This window comes from Vulpes vulpes, chromosome 1 (assembly GCF_048418805.1).
Source record: "Vulpes vulpes isolate BD-2025 chromosome 1, VulVul3, whole genome shotgun sequence".
Taxonomy (NCBI): Eukaryota; Metazoa; Chordata; class Mammalia; order Carnivora; family Canidae; genus Vulpes; species Vulpes vulpes.
The window spans coordinates 20,125,144-20,132,744 of record NC_132780.1 but is presented as its reverse complement, the minus strand read 5'-3'; the positions used below and the strand labels follow the sequence as shown (position 1 = coordinate 20,132,744).

Sequence of the window (7,601 nt, the reverse complement as noted above, 5' to 3'; positions counted from 1 at the left end):
CCAGAGTTAGGAGTCTTTATGTTCTGTCTCCCTTTCTGATATTTCCTTTCTTCTCCCTTCCCTTCTATTCCCTTTCACTATTATTTATATTCCCTAAATGAATGAGACCATATAATGTTTGTCCTTCTCCAATTGACTTATTTCACTCAGCATAATACCCTCCAGTTCCATCCACATTGAAGCAAATGGTGGGTATTTGTCGTTTCTAATGGCTGCGTAATATTCCATTGCATACTTATTTATTTTATTTTGTTTGTTTTTTTAAAGATTTTATTTATTTATTCATGAGAGACAGAGGCACAGACACAGGCAGAGGGAGAGGCAGGCTCCATACAGGGAGCCTGACGCGGGACTCCATCTCAGGTCTCGAGGATCACACCCTGGGCCGAAGGCGGCACTAAACCACTGAGCCATCTGGGCTACCCAATTCTAACATTTGATTACAACACAATGAATAACTAATTTGTTGTATATACATAAAATGGATCTGTCCACAGACTTGAGAATGAGCACTCTAGAACTACCTATAACAACACATCAGCTAAAAGAAGCCAGACAAAAAAATACATATGGCATAGTATTTATATGAGCATTAGCTTTGTTCCCCAAATCAGAGCATTAACCCACATATTATCTCCTGCATTTTGGAATTAAGACACCAGTGTAGGGAGGTCAGCTCTGTCCCAGGACAACGGGCACTGATGAGCCAGGAGTTTTCTTCACAGATGTGTTCTTATGAACAGGATGTGGATGATGTCACAGGAAAACAGAGACATCAGCAGAGGCTGTGACAGAAAGAAAGCCCACACCCAGAGGCCAGAATAGGGGCTGGATTTCCTTCCCTATTTGCCTGCACTTCTTTGGGCTCATTGCCACAGTGACCTCAACCCATGCTGAGCAGAGATGTCACAAGTCTTTGCCGTCAGGAACCCATGTTCCCTGCAGAATCTCTGGGTTTGAGGAACCTGTCAATGGTGAGGACCCCAGGGATGTGCTGAGGATGAAGGAGACCCCATGGGGGAGGCTCTGGGAGGGAGGATATGTCCTGGTCTCCTCATTTGGTTAGGATTTCTCAGGAAACCTGAGTTCAATTTGCTGCCTCGAATGGACACTTGACTAGGAGCAGGGGAGGGGATGTTCCCCTTCCTTTAGGGATGCTGACATAATGACATCTTGACAGGCAGGACTGGCTTCCAACTGGCCACACTCTGTGTGTATCTCTGTCCTGTGAGCACCATGGTCCCACTATCTGAATAGCTTAGCCAGAGACAGAAGACACCATGACCCCCAACCTCACAGCCCTGCTCTGTCTAGGTGAAGTCTGAAGAGAGGGGGGATGCCCTAGTCTGGGAGGGGCCTGTCACATAGCCAGGCCCTGGTCTGTCAGAGACCCCAGGTTTAGGAGGCTCATGGGGAGGAGGTGTTCTGCTCAGGATTTGAGGCAAACCTCTCACAGGGACTCTCTTCCAGGCCTGACTGTGGACTCCAGGACCCGAGTGCAGGCAGGTGAGTCTGTCTCCAGGGGTCCCAGTCCCACCTCCTCACTGGGGACAGGGACCACCGACCAGGCAGGAGGCATGGAGATCAGCAGCTCTGGGCTAACAGAGGGAGACTTCTAGGGGTTTGGGGCTGAGCTGGGAACTGGGGGTGGGGAGGATCTTGTGACGCAGCCTCTGTTTCCTTCCAGGGACCTTCCCCAAACTCACCATCTGGGCTGAGCCGTGATCTGTGATCCCCATGGGGACAGCTGTGACCCTCTGGTGTCAGGGGAGCCTGAAGGCCCAGGAGTACCTCCTGCATAAACAGGGACATTCAGGGACCTGGAACAGACAGAAGCCACTGGAGCCCAAGGACAAGGCCAAGTTCTCCATCACACATTTCACACGTGTATATGCAGGATGATATTACTGTGTATATCTCAGGGCCACTGGCTGGTCGGAGCCCAGTGACCAGCTGGAGCTGGTGGTGACAGGTGCAGGCCTATTCAGCGCGTCCCCTCCTTTCCCCAGGCTCTTCCCTCAGGAAGGGGGTCTGCTCTCAGGGTGTCGCCCTCTCACAGCCCAGCCCTGGGGATCATGTGGGGGGATCTGAGCCCCATGTAACTCAGCCCCTTCCCCTCTCCTAGGATTCCATGGCAAACCCAGCCTCTCAGCCCAGCCCTATCATGCCCTCAGGAGGGAACATGACCCTCCAGGGTCCTGTTCACAGACAGTATTTAACAGATTCCTCCTGATGAAGGAAGTAGAAGGCCAGCCCTCCTGGACTTGGGACTCCCAGTAGGCCCCCATTGTGGGGGTCCAGGCCCTGTTCCCTGTGGGCCTCATGACCCTCAGCCTCACATGGATGTTCAGATGCTATGGTTATGACTGAAACACCCGACAGGTGTGGTCACTGCCCAGTGACTCCCTGGAGCTACTGGTTTCGGGTGAGAAAGTCTGGTTTTTGTCCTATCCATGTTTTGAAGTACCAGACAGGTTTCAGGGGCTCTATTCTCAGGTAAGCCCCAGATGTGCGGGTGGAGTGAGGGAACTACAGGGGCTCAGAGGTCAGAGACACAAAGGGTGAGGGACAGTGAGACCCAGGTTCAGGATGGGAGAAGGGAGGTTTTGGGGAGAATCAGCCCCTACAATCCATGGCTGGTCTTCTCCCAGGTGTGTCAGGGAAGCCCTCCCTCCTGACCCAGCAGAGCCCTGTTGTGACCTCTGGACAGAGCCTGACTCTCCAATATCAGCTACAACAGACTCACTCTGTCCAAGGAGGGGAAACATGATCTTCTTCAGCTTCATGGCTGGCAGACCCTGGCTAGGCTCTCTGGGCAGAGTTTATCCTGGGCCCAGTGAGATCCTCCCATGGGGGCCGGTATACATGCTATGGTGGACACAACCTCTCTTCACAGTGGTCAGCCCACAGTGACCCCCTGGACATCCTGGTTGCAAGTGCGGGGTCAGAAGTGCAGGGAGGGCCCCAGAATCTCACTGGTCCTGACAGGGAACCCGACGAGGTGGTGGCCAAGACCAGGGTTATGAGGTCCCCAGGTAGAGAGGAGACAGAGAGAGACCAGGGGATGGGGATGGGAGAGACTCAGAGGACACAGACATCTCAGGTCAGGACAAGGCTAGATCACCACTCACCCATCCTTCCTCTCTCTAGGACAGTTCCCCTACACACCCTCCCTCTGGGTGCAGCCAGGACCTATGGTGGCCCCAGGAGAGAATGTGACCCTGCTATGTCAGTCACAGAGCTCTGTGCACACTTTCCTTCTGTCCAAGGAGGGGGTAGCTGATCACCCCCTGCATATTAGATCAAAGTACAGAGCTGGGCAGCACCAGGCTGAATTCTCCATGAGTCCTGTGACTTCAGCCCATGGGGGGCCTACAGGTGCTACAGCTCATCTTAGTGCCTCCCTCTACAAGTTGTCACACCCCAGTGACCCCCTGGAGCTCCTGGTCTCAGGTGAGGAGCCCTAACTCTGTCTTGTCTGAGCTCCACCATCTCAGGACCCACATCTCAGGAAAGCCTGGGACAGTAACAAATATGGGGGTGTTGGGGGCTCCACAGAGGAGGGTCCAGCCCAGAAGAGGGTGGAAAGAGCCACAGCCTCCACCTGGGGCCCCCCATTCTGCAATATCAGCAGAGGTAAGGAGTAGGGGGATGCATGAAGGGTGGGTGAGTGAAGATGATCCTGAGTAGACACAAGCCTCCCACTCACCTCTTGCTGCCTCCATATCAGAGCCTGAACCATGGTGTCAGCCCCATGGACACTCCCCTAAAGAGAAGCCTCCCTGCCTGTGGGCACTTCTCTGCTGCCCCCTGGGCCCCCCCATACCCCTCGGTCCCCACCTGAGCCTGAGGAGGGGCCGTGCCTGGCTCACAGGAGTCTCTCCAAGGTTGTTGAACCCTGAATCCCTGTGAACTTGGTGTGCACTCTGCATTGTGTGTGGAAACTTGTCCAGCATCCCTGTGCCTGCTTCTCACACCATCTAGAGCAACCCCTACACACATAATGACAGATGTGACTCATGTGACAGGGATGTCAGACTCAGAAACACTCATCCTTCTCCTGTGTCCATTGGGGTTAGATTAGATTCACATGATCCTTGTGGGGAAGACCACCTGGGAATTACCAAGTCTGAGCCCATTTCAAATGAGTCTAATTTATCTATCTCTCTATGAATCTATCTATCCACCTATCTTAAACTTTTGATAGCAAAAGTTTTTGCTATCAAAAAAAGTTTTTTGATAGTGCATTATTGATTTCTGGTATTAAACTCAGTGATTCTTCACTTCTATGCACTTCAGATCCTTTGAACTTTATTCAAAACAGTGATGTCAATTCTTAGCTTGTCTGAAGAACTGCTCACCTACTTTAATACCATTACTTAAGTTGTCTGAATAAAAGTTAGTATGTCTAAGAGAGCTCAGTCTGGGCATAGTTTATGTGCTGTGAACTCAGTCACACTCTCCCTTTTAACTATTTCTCATACGCTGCTAACTACTATCATAACCACGAACACACGGAATTTCACTTTCTTGTTTCTAAGATGTACACCTATATTTCTCACATCAAGGACAGAGTAAATCGTGCTCACATTTCACCTCAGGGACACAGGTTTATTTATACCCCAAACTTATTTTATTTCTAAGGAAAGTCTTGAAAAGTACATAGTTAAATCTATAACACCATTGATCTATGCATTCCAATTCATTTTACTGTTTCATTAGGCTTTTGTTAAAAATGTGCTCTTTTCCTGAAAGATGTACATCTCTTGAACAACTATATTTTTTCTCCTTGGTTGATAACTATATGAGGCTCTTTACAAAAGCTTCCTGGTTTCAAGCACTTGGATGTTAATCCTACAGCATTACATGTACTGTTCATTGTATTTTCTTTTTTTTTTTTTTTTGCTTTTTATTATTTATTTATTTTTATTTATAAATTAATTTTTATTGGTGTTCAATTTCCCAACATACAGAAAAACACCCAGTGCTCATCCCGTCAAGTGTCCGCCTCAGTGCCCGTCACCCATTCCCCCCCACCCCCCCTCCCTCCTCCCCTTCCACCACCCCTAGTTCGTTTCCCAGAGTTAGGAGTCTTTATGTTCTGTCTCCCTTTCTGATATTTCCCAACATTTCTTTTCCCTTCTTCCTACATTGAATTGTAATCCAGATTATGTAACTCTATGGGAGAGAGGGCTGTTTCTGATTCTGTTTTTTGAGGTGAGGTTTTCCTTCTAGTCATTTTGCTCAGTGCAGAGTGGCCAAAAACAAGTTGTATTGGGAAAAGGAGAAAGAGAGAGAGAAGGAAAGAAAAGAGAAAAAGAAAAAAGAGAAAGAAGAAAAAAAAGGGGGAAAAGAAGAAAAAGAGAAAGAAAAAGAAAGAAAGGAGGAAACAAAAGGGGGTGGGGGTGGGGGAAGCAATCAGAAATCAAGGAGAAAGAAAAAAAAACACAAAACAAAACAAAAACAAAAAAACACGGGGGAGTATCTTCCGATTCTGTGTACTTTAAGTCCCTTGACTTCCCCTGGAACTGGTCCGTCTCGCTGGTCTTCTGGGGGAGGGGCCTGTTGTGCTGATTTTCAGGTGTTAGCACTTGGGGGAGCTGCTCTGCCCCTGCCTGGTGCAGGGCTCAGTGGGGGTTGTTCACCCCGGGAGGCCCTGGGAGGAAGCTACAGTGTCGGGGCGGCAGCTCTGGAGCCCTGGAGTCAGCTCCCGCAGTAACTCCGGGGCTCTCCGTCTGCAGGGCCTGGGGGCTCCCGGGCGGGGCCGCTGATCTGCTCAGTTCCAGGCTGGAGCGTCCTTGCTGTCCTGGGCCCTCCCGGTCTCTGCCTGTCCCGGGGGGAGGCCGGATCCTGGGCTGTGTCCCGGCGCCCTGTGCTCCGGGACCTGCGCTGTTGGATTCGCGCTCCCGCTCCGCAGCCCCCCTCTGCGGAGCCGCCGCCCGAGCCCCTCCGAGCCGCTCCGGGTCCGGGGTGCGCGCTGCATCTTTTAGGGAGCTCGGCTGCGGGGTGTGGCGCACTCTCCCGGGCGCAGGTGCCTGTTAGTGTCCCAGGGAGCCCGAGGGCATCCCCGCCCTCCTGGGTCCTGCTCTAACTCCCTGCGGGCCCCTTTCCGCCGGGAAGGTTGGTGCAGCTCCTGCTCCTCCGGGACGGGGCTCTCCTGTCCTGGGGACACTCGCCCCGGCCTCAGCCCGGCTCCTCGCGGGGCCCCTCCCCCTTGGAGGCCTTTTGTTTCTTTATTTCTTTTTCCCCGTCTTCCTACCTTGATGGAAGCGCGAACTCTTCCCACTGTAGCATTCCAGCTGGTCTCTTTAAATCTCAGGCCGAATTCGTAGATTTTCAGGATGATTTGAAGGTTTTCTAGGTAATTTGTTGGGGACAGGTGATTTGGGGACCCTACTCTTCCGCCATCTTGCCCCTCCTCCCCTTAAAATTTTTTTAATTGGAGTTCAATTTGCCAACATATAGCATAACACCCAGTGTTCATCCCACCAAGTGCGCCCCTCAGTGCCCATCACCCAGTCACCCCACCCCCTGCCCACCTCCCTTTCCACTACCCCTTGTTCGTTTCCCAGAGTTAGGTGTCTCTCATGTTTTGTCACCCTCACTGATACTTTCACTCATTTTCTCTCCTTTCCCTTTATTCCCTTTCACTATTTTCTATATTCCCCAAATGAATGAGACCATATAATCTTTGTCCTTCTCTGATCGACTTAATTCACTCAGCATAATACCCTCCAGGTCCATCCACGTTGAAGCAAATGGTGGGTATTTGTCGTTTCTAATGGCTGAGTAATATTCCATTGTATACATAGACCACATCTTTATCCATTCATCTTTCGATGGACACTGAGGCTCCTTCCACAGTTTGGCTACTGTGGACATTGCTGCTATAAACATCAGGGTGCAGGTGTCCCAGCGTTTCACTGCATCTGTACCTTTGGGGTAAATACCCAGTAGTGCATTTGCTGGGTTGCAGGGGAGCTCTATTTTTAACTTCTTGAGGAATCTCCACACAGTTTTCCAGAGTGGCTGCATCAGCTTATATTCCCAACAACATTGCAAGAGGGTTCCCCTTGCTCCACATCTTCGCCAGCATTTGTTGTTCCCTGTCTTGTTCATTTACGCCATTCTTACTGGTGTGAGGTGGTATCTCATTGTGCTTTTGATTTGTATTTCCCTGATGGCAAGTGATGTGGAGCATTTTTTTATGTGTGTGTTGTAGGCCATGTGTGTGTGCCTTCTTTGGAGAAATTTCTCTTTATGTCTTTTGCCCATTTCGTGATTGGATTGTTTGTTTCTTGCGTGTTGAGTTTAATAAGTTCTTTTTTTGGTATATTTTTTATTGGAATTCGAGTTGCCAACATATAGCATAACACCCAGTGCTCATCCCATCAAGTGCCCCCCTCAGTGCCCGTCACCCAGTCACCCCATCCCCCCGCTCACCTCCCTTTCTACTACCCCTTGTTTGTTTCCCAGAGTTAGAAGCCTCTCATGTTCTGTTTCCCTTTCTGATATTTCCCATTCATTTTCTCTCCTTTCCCCTTTATTCCCTTTCGCTATTAATAAGTTCTTTGTGGATCGTGGATATTCGCCCTTTATCT

The 7,601-nt window shown here is 50.2% G+C and overlaps 1 pseudogene; it reads left to right on the top strand.

Moving 5' to 3' along the window:
* Window positions 1-1,280: 1,280 nt before the first annotated feature.
* Window positions 1,281-3,574, top strand: LOC112909387 (leukocyte immunoglobulin-like receptor subfamily A member 6; annotated as a pseudogene).
* The last annotated feature ends 4,027 nt before the right edge of the window (window positions 3,575-7,601 follow it).